This window comes from Ranitomeya variabilis, chromosome 5, assembly GCF_051348905.1.
Source record: "Ranitomeya variabilis isolate aRanVar5 chromosome 5, aRanVar5.hap1, whole genome shotgun sequence".
Lineage (NCBI taxonomy): Eukaryota > Metazoa > Chordata > Amphibia > Anura > Dendrobatidae > Ranitomeya > Ranitomeya variabilis.
The window spans coordinates 110,198,720-110,213,941 of NC_135236.1; positions in this window are offsets into that span (position 1 = coordinate 110,198,720).

The following is a 15,222-nucleotide window of genomic DNA, read 5'->3' on the forward strand; positions in this document are numbered from 1 at the left end:
GCTCTTTGAGGCCGTGCATTGATTATCGGCTTTTGAATAAAATCACGGTTAAATATCAATATCCGTTGCCACTGCTGACTGATTTGTTTGCTCGCATAAAGGGGGCCAAGTGGTTCTCTAAGATAGATCTCCGTGGGGCGTATAATTTGGTGCGAATTAAGCAGGGGGATGAGTGGAAAACCGCATTTAATACGCCCGAGGGCCACTTTGAGTATTTGGTGATGCCTTTTGGTCTTTCAAATGCCCCTTCAGTCTTTCAGTCCTTTATGCATGACATTTTCCGTGATTATTTGGATAAATTTATGATTGTGTATCTGGATGATATTTTGATTTTTTCGGATGACTGGGACTCTCATGTCCAGCAGGTCAGGAGGGTTTTTCAGGTTTTGCGGTCTAATTCCTTGTGTGTGAAGGGTTCTAAGTGCGTTTTTGGGGTTCAAAAGATTTCCTTTTTGGGATATATTTTTTCCCCCTCTTCCATCGAGATGGATCCTGTCAAGGTTCAGGCTATTTGTGATTGGACGCAACCCTCTTCTCTTAAGAGTCTTCAGAAATTTTTGGGCTTTGCTAACTTTTATCGTCGATTTATTGCTGGTTTTTCTGATGTTGTTAAACCATTGACTGATTTGACTAAGAAGGGTGCTGATGTTGCTGATTGGTCCCCTGCTGCTGTGGAGGCCTTTCGGGAGCTTAAGCGCCGCTTTTCTTCCGCCCCTGTGTTGCGTCAGCCTGATGTTGCTCTTCCTTTTCAGGTTGAGGTCGACGCTTCTGAAATCGGTGCTGGGGCGGTTTTGTCGCAGAGAAGTTCCGATTGCTCCGTGATGAGACCTTGTGCTTTTTTCTCGCGTAAATTTTCGCCCGCCGAGCGGAATTATGATGTTGGGAATCGGGAGCTTTTGGCCATGAAGTGGGCTTTTGAGGAGTGGCGTCATTGGCTTGAGGGGGCTAGACATCAGGTGGTGGTATTGACTGACCACAAAAATCTAATTTATCTTGAGTCCGCCAGACGCCTGAATCCTAGACAGGCGCGCTGGTCGTTGTTTTTCTCTCGGTTTAATTTTGTGGTGTCCTACCTGCCGGGTTCTAAGAATGTTAAGGCGGATGCCCTTTCTAGGAGTTTTTTTAGCCTGACTCCCCTGGTAATTCTGAACCTACAGGTATCCTTAAGGATGGAGTGATATTGTCTGCCGTTTCTCCAGACCTGCGGCGGGCCTTGCAGGAGTTTCAGGCGGATAGACCTGATCGTTGCCCACCTGGTAGACTGTTTGTTCCTGATGATTGGACCAGTAAAGTCATTTCTGAGGTTCATTCTTCTGCGTTGGCAGGTCATCCTGGAATCTTTGGTACCAGGGATTTGGTGGCAAGGTCCTTCTGGTGGCCTTCCCTGTCTCGAGATGTGCGAGGCTTCGTGCAGTCTTGTGACGTTTGTGCTCGGGCCAAGCCTTGTTGCTCTCGGGCTAGTGGATTGTTGTTGCCCTTGCCTATCCCGAAGAGGCCCTGGACGCACATCTCGATGGATTTTATTTCTGATCTTCCTGTTTCTCAGAAGATGTCTGTCATCTGGGTGGTGTGTGATCGTTTCTCTAAGATGGTCCATTTGGTTCCCCTGCCTAAGTTGCCTTCTTCTTCCGAGTTGGTTCCTCTGTTTTTTCAAAATGTGGTCCGCTTGCATGGTATTCCGGAGAATATCGTTTCTGACAGAGGTACCCAATTCGTGTCTAGATTTTGGCGAGCATTCTGTGCTAGGATGGGCATAGATTTGTCTTTCTCGTCTGCTTTCCATCCTCAGACTAATGGCCAGACCGAGCGGACGAATCAGACCTTGGAGACATATTTGAGGTGTTTTGTGTCTGCAGATCAGGATGATTGGGTTGCTTTTTTGCCTTTAGCGGAGTTTGCCCTCAATAATCGGGCCAGCTCTGCCACCTTGGTGTCTCCCTTTTTCTGTAATTCGGGGTTTCATCCTCGATTTTCTTCTGGTCAGGTGGAATCTTCGGATTGTCCTGGAGTGGATGCTGTGGTGGAGAGGTTGCATCAGATTTGGGGGCAGGTAGTGGACAATTTGAAGTTGTCCCAGGAGAAGACTCAGCTTTTTGCCAACCGCCGGCGTCGGGTTGGTCCTCGGCTTTGTGTTGGGGACTTGGTGTGGTTGTCTTCTCGTTTTGTCCCTATGAGGGTTTCTTCTCCCAAGTTTAAGCCTCGGTTCATCGGCCCGTACAAGATATTGGAGATTCTTAACCCTGTGTCCTTCCGTTTGGACCTCCCTGCATCTTTTTCTATTCATAATGTTTTTCATCGGTCATTATTGCGCAGGTATGAGGTACCGGTTGTGCCTTCCGTTGAGCCTCCTGCTCCGGTGTTGGTTGAGGGCGAGTTGGAGTACGTTGTGGAAAAAATCTTGGACTCCCGTGTTTCCAGACGGAGACTCCAGTATCTGGTCAAATGGAAGGGATACGGTCAGGAGGATAATTCTTGGGTGACTGCCTCTGATGTTCATGCCTCCGATTTGGTCCGTGCCTTTCATAGGGCTCATCCTGATCGCCCTGGTGGTTCTGGTGAGGGTTCGGTGCCCCCTTCTTGAGGGGGGGGTACTGTTGTGAAATTGGATTTTGGGCTCCCCCGGTGGCCACTGGTGGAATTGAACTGGTGTGCATCATCCTCTCTGTTCACCTGTTTCCATCAGGATGTGGGAGTCGCTATTTAGCCTTGCTCCTCTGTCACTTTCATGCCGGTCAACATTGTAATCAGAAGCCTTTCTGTGCATGTTCCTGCTGCTAGACAACTCCCAGCTAAGTTGGACTTAGTCCTTGTTTGTTTTTGCATTTTGTTCCAGTTCACAGCTGTAGTTTCGTTTCTGTGTCTGTAAAGCTCTTGTGATCTGAAATTGCCACTCTGATGTTATGAGTTAATACTAGAGTCTTAAAGTAATTTCAGGATGGTATTTTGATAGGGTTTTCAGCTGACCATGAAAGTGCCCTTTCTGTCTTCCTGCTATCTAGTAAGCTGACCTCAATTTTGCTAAACCTATTTTCATACTACGTTTGTCATTTCATCTAAAATCACCGCCAATATTTGTGGGGGCCTCTGTCTGCCTTTCGGGGAAATTTCTCTAGAGGTGAGCCAGGACTATATTTTCCTCTGCCAGGATTAGTTAGTCCTCCGGCCGGCGCTGGGCGTCTAGGGATAAAACGCAGGCTACGCTACCCGGCTACTGTTAGTTGTGCGGCAGGTTTAGTTCATGGTCAGTTTAGTTTCCATCCTTCCAAGAGCTAGTTCGTATGTTTGCTGGGCTATGTTCTCTTGCCATTGAGAACCATAACAATCGGGGTGGTGTATAGAGTCAGTCCTGTATTGGACGAAAATAGCGATATAAAATAAATAAGATATCGAATATTATGATGAGTGTTGGCACTATAAATGAATATGCTCACTTATATCTTCTTAATAGACTTATATGTTTCTTCGATTGGTCACTATATGCTAGGAGTTCCAAAGATTATGACCATAAGAAAATGGCGATTTTTAGCGCTACTGCGCATGCGCTAAGTTGGTTACACACTTGGAGCTCTAGTGAGTATAACTACAAAAATATGGCGGCATTTAGCGCTATTGCGCATGCGCGGAGTCCGTTTACCTGCCCTGCAGTTCAACCAGGTTTTGCTAATTAGCAGACATGCGCAATTGAGACCTATGCACGCCGACAGAGACAATGGCGTCCTCCATGATTAGCTGTCTCCAGCAGCGGTAAGAACGACATGGCTGTTAGCATCTACTTATTTAAATGCACAAATGCACAGATGCACCTTAATGAATGTATCAACATGTAATTTAACACAAATGGCTGTAATTAGGATTGTTGGGACACTATATATATGTAATAAGGAACCTTTATCCACTGCTTGAGAAAAGCTCAGTAGAGCTGAAACGTCGCACAGACATGTGGGTCTGAATAAATCCTGCACCTTTTTTTGAAAATGGAGTGCTGCCTCTTCTTTTGATCTATACTGAATGTGGACGACCAGTGGACGGGTTGCCTGGAGGCTCTGCACCCTGAGATAAGTTATACCAGTGTGCTGTTCCTTTTTTACTATTTTATACTGATGTCCGGAAATTTTTGCACATTTGGACTGTTTGTACTTTTCCTTAACATCCTTAAGCCAGTTTTTGGTATCATGGAGGAGCACTCCATGGAACCTGGGACTTTTAATTATACAGTGGAAGATGAGCAACGTATTCTTAATAACATAGAGGGAGATGCAACCTTTTTAAAAATACCCTCACTAATTGAGACTAAACATAAATATACGAATGATGTGAAGCGGCTTATAAGCTCCCAGGTACATTTGACCACATTGGGACAATATCTCAAGGAACGCAAAATACCAAGGGGATTGAGATCTAACATAAGACCAAATCTGTTCAGTGGTAATACTGCTTTTTGCAATAGGTTTACGATGATTTCCAACAAATATGCAATGGATGTAATGTTGTTAAATGTTGAATACTTACAAATTGAAGTAAAAAAACTACAATCAAGTATTGGGGAAGTGGAAATAAAATTACAGGACATTTTGAGTAAGGAGGATTGGACTACGTTTAAGGATAAAGTGGACAAAGATATGAGCAAATTTCGTGGTGAACTGGAGGAAACTAAAAGGAAAAAATGGACTAGAGACACTGGAGATTATGAGACGGGCTATGTGTATTCCTGGCAAACAGAAAATGCAAAAATGCCCTGGAGAAAAAGAGGTCATCAAAATAGATATGAAATTAATTTGAATAATGCTTGTTACTTGAACTCTGAGTTTGTATCCCCCAGTTCCAGCCAAAGGTCCAGAAGAAGGCAAAGAAGAGGAGGCAAGCGCCAACACCGGCGGCAAAAAGAAATTAGAAAAAGCCAAACCACAAAGGACTCTGAACCTCAGAAAGAGAGAACAGAACTAGTGGTCAATATCTCTCACAAGGTATTAACCAATGCACAAATATCTGTACTAAGTAAGGGGTTAAGTTTTAGTCCATGTACCCATGTTAATTGGTTTGAGCTACAAATTGATTAGAAAGTTTCTTTAGACAAATTAAATTGAGAGAATGGTTTAATGATAAAAGTGATGGCGGGTCATGTAAGATAAGTGAATTTGATTTAAAAATGGTTGAGTTAAAGAAAAAAAGCAATTTTACTCCACCGACTAATTCTGCCATTATTGAAGCTTTTGAAAAAGCTGTAAAAACAGATATTGAAATGTTTAAAAATGGATGTGCCAATGAATATAGACACCCTAATATCCGGGGGGAGGAAGTTAAAGCCTTACAGGAACTTGCCCATGACGACGACATTATAATAAAACCCGCAGACAAGGGGGGAGCGGTCGTCGTCATGGACAAACAAACCTATATACAGGAAGCCATGAGGCAATTGAATGATATAAATGTATATGAAAAACTAGATGGGGATCCAAAATTCAGTATTCAGGGAATAATTAAAAAATGTCTAAAAGAGGCCATGCTGGCATCTATAATAGACCAGGACTTATATAATTTTTTATGGGAGGAGAACCCACGTACCCCGGTACTGTATATGATACCAAAAATACATAAAAGCTTGGTCAACCCTCCGGGACGACCTATTGTGTCCGGAGTTGGGTCCGTTTTTAATAAAATGGGTATTTTCCTAGATAAAGTACTGAACCCTATTACAAAAAAGAGTAGTTCTTATATTAAGGACACTACTGACTTCCTAAAGAAGTTGGAGACGCTACAATTGAGGGAGGAGGTGCTCCTGGCCTCCTTCGATGTAGTGTCTTTATATACTTCTATTGATCATGTACGAGGTTTAGGAGCTGTAGGTAAGATGTTGGACCCAATCAAATATACAATAGAGGGTAGGGCTTTCCTCCTTAGGATGTTGGAAATAATTTTGAAATATAATTATTTCCTTTTTGGTGATGCGTTTTACGCTCAAAAACAAGGTACAGCCATGGGGGCCAACATGGCCCCCTCATATGCTAATCTGGTTATGGAGGTCCTGGAGGAGGACCTTATCTATGTGTCCCACCACTTCCGGCATGCATTGGTGTGGTGGCGATACATAGATGATGTCTTCCTCCTTTGGACAGGTACAGAAAAAGAGTTGGATGAGTTTCATGTGTTTCTTAATACAATAGATCAAACTATTAAGTTTACTTTGGTTAAATCTAAGACTGAAATTCAATTCTTAGATGTGTTGATTGAACAAAAAAATGGTCACCTTGATACAACCTTATATGTAAAAAATACGGACAGAAACAATTTACTTTTATATGACAGCCACCACCCAAACTCTATAAAGAAATCTATTCCTTTGAGCCAACTACTCCGGGTTAGGCGAATAGTTAAAGAGGAGGAAAAAGCCGACTCTACAATAGATTTATTGATCAAAAAATTTCTGGATAGGGGGTACCCTAAGAGGCTATTGGAGCAGACAAAAATTACCGTTATGAAAAATGACAGGTTGCAACTTATTAATAAAAACTCAAGTAAGAAAAAAATATCTAAAAGAGTTCCTTTTGTCTCTACATATACGGAGGAAAGTGACGAAATTGCTAGCATTATCAAAAAGCACTGGACAATGTTGGGAAAATGTCTCCCTAATATCCAGGAGTTTAAGATGCCTCCGTTATACTCATATAAAAGAAGTAGGAATATCAAGGATATACTCATTAGGTCGGATATTGGCCCTATGAGGAGGAGTATTCAAATGTCCTTGACTGGATCTGGTAGAAATGGATGCTTCCCATGCTTAAATTGTATAAATTGCAATTTTATGTTAAAAGGTTCTACATTTAAACACCCAGTGATAGATAAAACCTATAAAATCAAGCATTTTTTGACTTGCAGTTCGGGGTTTGTCATCTTTGCGCTGATATGTCCTTGCAATTTGTGGTATATTGGGGAAACGACCTGTGAGTTTAAGGTCAGAATGAATCAACATAGATACACTATAAGGAAAAAGAGAACTGATCTTCCGGTCCCCAAACATTTCACTGAACAAAAACACACAGAAAAGGATTTACGATTTAAAATTATTGATACTGTCCCTTTACAAAGAAGAGGGGGTGACAGAGAATCAATTCTTAAAAAGAGAGAACTTATGTGGATATACGAGCTCAATACCTTGAAACCTGGGGGTCTTAATGTTGATTTTAAGATGCATACGATTGCTTAGGTCTATTGTATGGTTATAGGGTCCCGAGTTATTACCAGTTGTTTTTAATATAGTTCTTAAATATAGGTACTAATGCACTTTATTTATTTCATCTTTTGTATAGATGGCGAGTCAGCCGTGCCGGGTTGCTGCTGTGGGAGACAGAATGAATATGGAGGACACATATATATTTTTTCTATACATTTTCTGCAAATTTATATATATTTTGTTGAACTGGGGCTAGGTTAATAAAGTGAGCTTGAACAAGTTTATGGCACCTGCTATGTTTCTTTATTTCCACCACTATGTAGCAACTTGGATATGGGCAGCCAGACCGCTTAGGTTTGACTTGCCCATGCTGAGGGCTACCTGATTTGCGAGGTGTGGCCTGTTAAGACTACACTCGCAGTATCGGGGTGGTGTATAGAGTCAGTCCTGTATTGGACGAAAATAGCTATATGAAATAAATAAGATATCGAATATTATGATGAGTGTTGGCACTATAAATGAATATGCTCACTTATATCTTCTTAATAGACTTATATGTTTCTTCGATTGGTCACTATATGCTAGGAGTTCCAAAGATTATGACCATAAGAAAATGGCGATTTTTAGCGCTACTGTGCATGCGCTAAGTTGGTTACACACTTGGAGCTCTAGTGAGTATAACTACAAAAATATGGCGGCATTTAGCGCTATTGCTATTGCGCATGCGCGGAGTCCGTTTACCTGCCCTGCAGTTCAACCAGGTTTTGCTAATTAGCAGACATGCGCAATTGAGACCTATGCACGCCGACAGAGACAATGGCGTCCTCCATGATTAGCTGTCTCCAGCAGCGGTAAGAACGACATGGCTGTTAGCATCTACTTATTTAAATGCACAAATGCACAGATGCACCTTAATGAATGTATCAACATGTAATTTAACACAAATGGCTGTAATTAGGATTGTTGGGACACTATATATATGTAATAAGGAACCTTTATCCACTGCTTGAGAAAAGCTCAGTAGAGCTGAAACGTCGCACAGACATGTGGGTCTGAATAAATCCTGCACCTTTTTTTGAAAATGGAGTGCTGCCTCTTCTTTTGATCTATACTGAATGTGGACGACCAGTGGACGGGTTGCCTGGAGGCTCTGCACCCTGAGATAAGTTATACCAGTGTGCTGTTCCTTTTTTACTATTTTAAAAATATTAAAGGCTTTTTTCCCTGCCGCAAATGCAGTATGTGTAAAAAAACTAACACTAAAAAACAAAGTACATTGGTTAACCAAGGCAAAAAATACAATATCCAGCAGTTTATCTCCTGCAATACAGAAGGGGTGATATATGTCATCAAATGCCCTTGCAAGAAATTATACGTGGGACGTACCAAGCGCCCACTTAAAGTAAGGATAAATGAGCATATTGGCAATATAAAGAAAAAATTCATGGGCCACCCTTTGTCAAAACACTTTGTGGTAGAACACAATGGTGACCTTAATTCCATGGAAATTATGGGGTTAGAAAAGATTTCAGTACCCTGGAGGAAGGGAAACTTTATTGCCACCATGTCCAGAGCAGAAAGTAAGTGGATATTCACTCTGGACACCATCATGCCTAAGGGTTTAAACAGTGAGATTGAACTTTTCGGGTTTTTATAACATCACCTGATTTCTTATTCTGGTATAAAATGCTCCACGGGTCACCTATGGCCATCCCTGATGAAGGAAAGCGTTCTTTCCGAAACGCGTAGGACTATGGCCCATGCGACGACCCGTATCCTCTGAACGTTCAGCTGGCAAACCATTTGACTCTACACGTGATTTTGGTATGTCACGGCAGGTCCTGCTCCGGAGAGCTTCACCGCCAGGCAGCAGAGAACGCTAACTACAGCCGTGACCACATCACTCATCCAGGATCTGGGAAATCCAGTAAGGAAATTACAGCAATTACACACGAGCTCCATCTAAGGTAACAGGTGGCACGGACAGCGGGTTTCCGACCCGGTTAACCCATCTTTGGACTGTGCCACACCTGGTTCATTGAAGCTTCGCTACCGGCCGGGGCAGCTTCTAAGACAATTTTGGGTTCTTTAACCCTCTCTGTGCCTATCGCTTTTATCATATTCTTCTTTTTTTCATTTTTTTCTTTTGTTTTACAATTTGCGGTTGGTTGCCGTTTTTTAATGCGGTTTTTCTGAGAGATCTCTCCATGTTTTATTAGGATATCCATTTATAGGCAGTGTGAGGCAGGAGCCTATTGGTGCATACCGAGTGAATTTGTCATTTTTATATCTCTACTAGTGAATGGGCTTTGTCTTATTGCTCACTACGTACTTTTTGGTACATAATATTGTATATTGTTTTTTTGTCTGTTGTTATTATCATTGTGACATTTAGTATATTTTTTCTAGTAAAAACAAAATATTTAAAATACATATTGGGTCTTTTGCGCGGATTTAATTATATATTGGATTTCGTATAGGATTTTGTCCTTCAAACCACATTGTGGTGGTGGTTAAAATCTGCAGCACTATATCCAATCTGGTCTCTAAGCGCCACTGTAAAATGTATCTATATATAAGTCTGTCTTCTTGACCCACCAGACATAAACACTTAAATTCACAAGCCAATATACAGATAAAAAATCAGTTCTTTTTGGTTTACAAAAACTTGGTTGTCTGGGAAATTAAGATACAATCTGGTTTCTTCACAAGGAGGAAGAGGAAGAGCAAGATTAGTTTTGAGATATATGGGGGAGACAAATTATGGATAGTTTTATAGGTCAGTGTTAGTAGTTTGAAGTGGATACGTTGTGAAACTGGGAGACCATTAAAGGATTTGTAGAGAGGAGGAGCGCCAAAGAACTAAGCACACCAAAGCCAGCTCAAAGGAGCTCCCTGAAAAGACATGGGTGATTTGCATGCTGTATCATCTGAGACTGAAGTGAGGCCTAAATGTTCTTAACCTGAGGCATCTCAAAGCAAAGCGCGAGCTGCAGTGGAATACACACCTGAAGAACAAGGAAAGATCTGAGCCTTCTCCTGCTTCCTCTTCTTCTGCAGTCTCAGCCTCTTACTCTTGCTACAGAGCAACAAGGCCAACTGGCTCCCCGTAAAGAGATGATGTCACAGCACCACCACCAGCAGTGTCGTTAAGCATCTCCATACCATCCTATTGAAACGTTCAGCTGTACATCCCCAAACACTGGATCCCATATTCCACATGTGGCCTCACAAGTAGTGTTGAGCGATACCGTCCGATACTTGAAAGTATCGGTATCGGAAAGTATCGGCCGATACCGGCAAAGTATCGGATCCAATCCGATACCGATACCCGATACCAATACAAGTCAATGGGACTCATGTATCGGATGGTATTCCTGATGGTTCCCAGGGTCTGAAGGAGAGGAAACTCTCCTTCAGGCCCTGGGAACCATATTAATGTGTAAAATAAAGAATTAAAATAAAAAATATTGCTATACTCACCTCTCCGACGCAGCCTGCACCTTACCGAGGGAAGCAGCAGCGTTCTTTGTTTAAAATTCGCGCTTTTCTTTCCTTACGTGAAGTCCCGGCTTTGTGATTGGTTGCGTCGCAGTCACATGGGCGACGCAACCAATCACAGCAAGCCGTGACGTAATTTCAGGTCCTCAAGGATTTTAAAATTACGTCCCGGCGTTGTGATTGGTTGCGTCGCAGTCACATGGGCGACGCAACCAATCACAGCAAGCCGTGACGTAATTTCAGGTCCTTAAGGATTTTAAAATTACATCCCGGCTTTGTGATTGGTTGCGTCGCAGTCACATGGGCGACGCAACCAATCACAAGCCGTGACGTCACGGGAGGCTGGACACGCGCGCATTTTAAAATGCGCGCTTGTCCAGCCTCCCGTGATGTCCCGGCTTGTGATTGGTTGCTTCGCGGTCAACCAATCACAAGCCGGGAGGCTGGACACGCGCGCATTTTAAAATGTGCGCTTGTCCAGCCTCCCGTGACGTCCCGGCTTGTGATTGGTTGCTTCGCGGTCAACCAATCACAAGCCGGGAGGCTGGACACGCGCGCATTTTAAAATGCGCGCTTGTCCAGCCTCCCGTGACGTCCCGGCTTGTGATTGGTTGCTTCGCGGTCAACCAATCACAAGCCGGGAGGCTGGACAACGCGTGCATTTTAAAATGTCTGTAGCCAGCTTCCCTCTCCCATAGAGGCACAATTGCTTACAGCTGCAGTAACAGCATTTCGTAGAGCGTCACTTCACTGCAGAGTAGAACGCAGACCAAACAGGACGCTTATAATCCATGGGCAGTCCGGAAGTAAAAAAGGCTTGTCCATGTTTGAGGACTTTCTTTTTTTTTTTACGTAAATGCATGTTTGCATTTTGGCTTTTTAAAATGCGCGCGTGTCCAGCCTCCCGGCTTGTGATTGGTTGATCGCGACGCAACCAATCACAAGCCGGGACGTCACGGGAGGCTGGACAAGCGCGCATTTTAAAATGCGCGCGTGTCCAGCCTCCCGGCTTGTGATTGGTTGACCGCGAAGCAACCAATCACAAGCCGGGACGTCACGGGAGGCTGGACAAGCGCACATTTTAAAATGCGCGCGTGTCCAGCCTCCCGGCTTGTGATTGGTTGACCGCGAAGCAACCAATCACAAGCCGGGACATCACGGGAGGCTGGACAAGCGCGCATTTTAAAATGCGCGCGTGTCCAGCCTCCCGTGACGTCACGGCTTGTGATTGGTTGCGTCGCCCATGTGACTGCGACGCAACCAATCACAAAGCCGGGACGTAATTTTAAAATCCTTAAGGACCTGAAATTACGTCACGGCTTGCTGTGATTGGTTGCGTCGCCCATGTGACTGCGACGCAACCAATCACAACGCCGGGACGTAATTTTAAAATCCTTGAGGACCTGAAATTACGTCACAGCTTGCTGTGATTGGTTGCGTCGCCCATGTGACTGTGACGCAACCAATCACAAAGCCGGGACTTCACGTAAGGAAAGAAAAGCGCGAATTTTAAACAAAGAACGCTGCCGCTTCCCTCGGTAAGGTGCAGGCTGCGTCGGAGAGGTGAGTATAGCAATATTTTTTATTTTAATTCTCTCTTTTACACATTTTTACATTAATGTTGTTTCGATACCGATACCCGATACCACAAAAGTATCGGAATCCCGGTATCGGAATTCCGATACCGCAAGTATCGGCAGATACCCGATACTTGCGGTATCGGAATGCTCAACACTACTCACAAGTGATTTCTAAAGGGCTAACAATACCTTGGAATCACAGGAACCACAGTACGTAGTACCAGCCACCACTAATTTGCTGGCGGGCCATCCCTGCCCTGCACAAACATGTTACGTGCAAAATCAGGTGTGAACTGTGCAACACCATCAATTTAAAGGTCCACATAACCACTGATACATGAACCAGTAAGCATGAGCAGGGACGTTATAGCTCTCTAACTGCCCACTGGCTAAATGTTGTGGCTGCTGGGCTTGAGACAGAAAGTATTTTGGCGCATATCCTACTACCAAGGAGGATTGCTGGATGTTTTTGGTATGTTTCTCTGTCCATGTGGCATCCTCCTTCTACTCGCTTCCTCCAACCTCTCCTCATCATGTCAGCGTACCACGTGCACCACCAACTTCAGCACAGCCCGGAGTGTGCTATAGCAGGCCATTCTGAAACTCATCTGTTTGTAAGAAAAACACTGCACAGGAGGATGAGGATCATAGAACAGACAGATATGTCGTTGCTGCCGCTTAACCTTGAGTCCTGCCTTGTGGTGTACGATAGTGGGCAAAATCTCATAGCAGCTCTGGGCCTAGCCGGTTTGACGCACATCGCTTGCATGAAGCATGTGCTGAATTTGGTGGTGTAGAGCTTCCTTAAAAATTACACAGATATGTCAGAACTGCTGCTAAAAGTGCAGGCCGTCTGTGTGTGCTATTGGCGTTCTCACCCTGATGCTGCTCGCCAGTCAGCGCTGCACCTTCAATCCTGCCTTCCCACTCACTGTCATATATGTCATGTGCCCACAAGGTAGAACATCACCTTGCACCTGCTTGAGAGACTATTCAAGCAGCAGGCGATAGTGGAGTTTGAGCAGCAGCATACACGGGTGAGTCACTCTGTGGAACAACACCACTTCATGACCAACAAGTTGGTCTCCATACGTTATGTATGCGTCATGTGGCGCTGCTTCAAATACTCCATGAACATGGCCAGTGCAGATGATGCCATCATCAGCATTACTATCCCACTTATATGCCTCCTAGAAAAACAAAGCTTCAGGCGCTGATGGATCATATGGTGGCACTGGAGGAAGAGGAGGAGAAAGGGATCATTCAAACCATTATTAGGCCAGGCGTCCACACATGTCTTGGATGATGGGTTCCTGTACCAACAGCGGCCAGGTAAACAAATGTCCATGTGACAGTTTTGGAGGCTAAGGAGGAGGAGTAGGAGCACGATGATGAAGAACAACCCTATTCATAGCAGGGTGGCACTCAATGTAGCTCACAGGCTTCAAAAAGAAAAGAGGCTTTTTTCAGAGTATTCTCACAGAGGGTGTGCAGAGTACACACACAGGTTTTTCTGGCAGAGTATTCCCACATACATGGTTGCAAAGTAGAAAAATTTGTTTTTACGCACAGTACTCCCACAGATACAGGTGCAGAGTATAACTATTTTTTAGGCCCACAACTTGTAGAGACACAGCGGTAGAGTATATTTAATTTTAGGCACACTATACGCACAGACACAGCAGCAGAGTATACAGAGAGGCTTTTTGGCACAGAACACACATAGGCTCTTTGGTACAACACTCCCAGAGGCAGGGTTGCAGAGGCTTAAAGGCACAATTATATTTGTAGGTACATTTACAACTAGTACTGATACAGCAATAGAGATGCATCATTTTTTCAGCCAACAAATGGGAAAAAGACAGCTACAGAGTAGAATTTTATTTTACACACACTATCTGCAAAAAACTGCTACAGAGTACACTTATTTTTCACACACGCTATTTGCAAAAAATTGCTGCAGAGTACAATTATTTTTACACACACTACTTGTATAGACATATCAGTACAGTAAAATTATTTCTTTGGCTGAGAAATGGCAATGAGACCGCTGATGCCAATTGTTATTTCTCAGACTACTAAAAAACACACACCGGTCCTGAATAACTATTTACCGTATTTGGCATATAAATGGCAGAAAGATGGCTGACGCCAGTTATTTACACTACTAAAAAACACACAACACTCCAGAAAAAAAACCACTTATTTGGCTTATAAATGGCAACGGGATGCTGATGACAACTATTTTTCCCCAGACTACTTGAAAACACATATCTGTCCAGAAAAATTATTTCTTTTGCCTATAATGACAGCAAGACAGCTTATGCCAATTGGTTATTTCCCAGACTACTAAAAAACACAGCGGTCCAGAAAAATTATTTATTTGGCTTATAAATTGCACCGAGAAGGCTGATGACAGTTATTTATTTGCAGCACTATGAGAAAACACGCACCAGGTCAGAAGAAATATTTCTAAGGCCTATAAATGGCAACGAGATGGCTGATGTTAATTGTTAATTTTCAAGACTACTAAAAAACACACACCGGTGCAAAAAAATTATTTATTTGATACAGCGGCTTAAAAAACAGTACTCTCACAGACGGGTTTACAGAGTACACACAGTGGCTTAAAAGACAGTACTCTCACAGGCAGTGGGGTGCAGATTGCACACAGTGGTTTAAAGGACAGTAGTCCCACAGGCGGGGGGTGCAGAGTACACACAGCAGCTTGTAGCATAGTACTAGAACAGATATGGGTTGCAGAGTACACACAGCATTTTTTGCAGAGTGCACAGTCAGAATCTGTTCCTGACTTCAGCTGCATCCTATCCCTACACTAATGAGTGCATAATTGTGGCAGCACTCGTGATTTGGCCTTTACACAGGCCTGTTCATGTGCTGCAACAGCCAATCACAGCCACGCCAATACTTGTCATGACTGTGATGGCTCCGGAAAGGCCACACAGTCTAAAA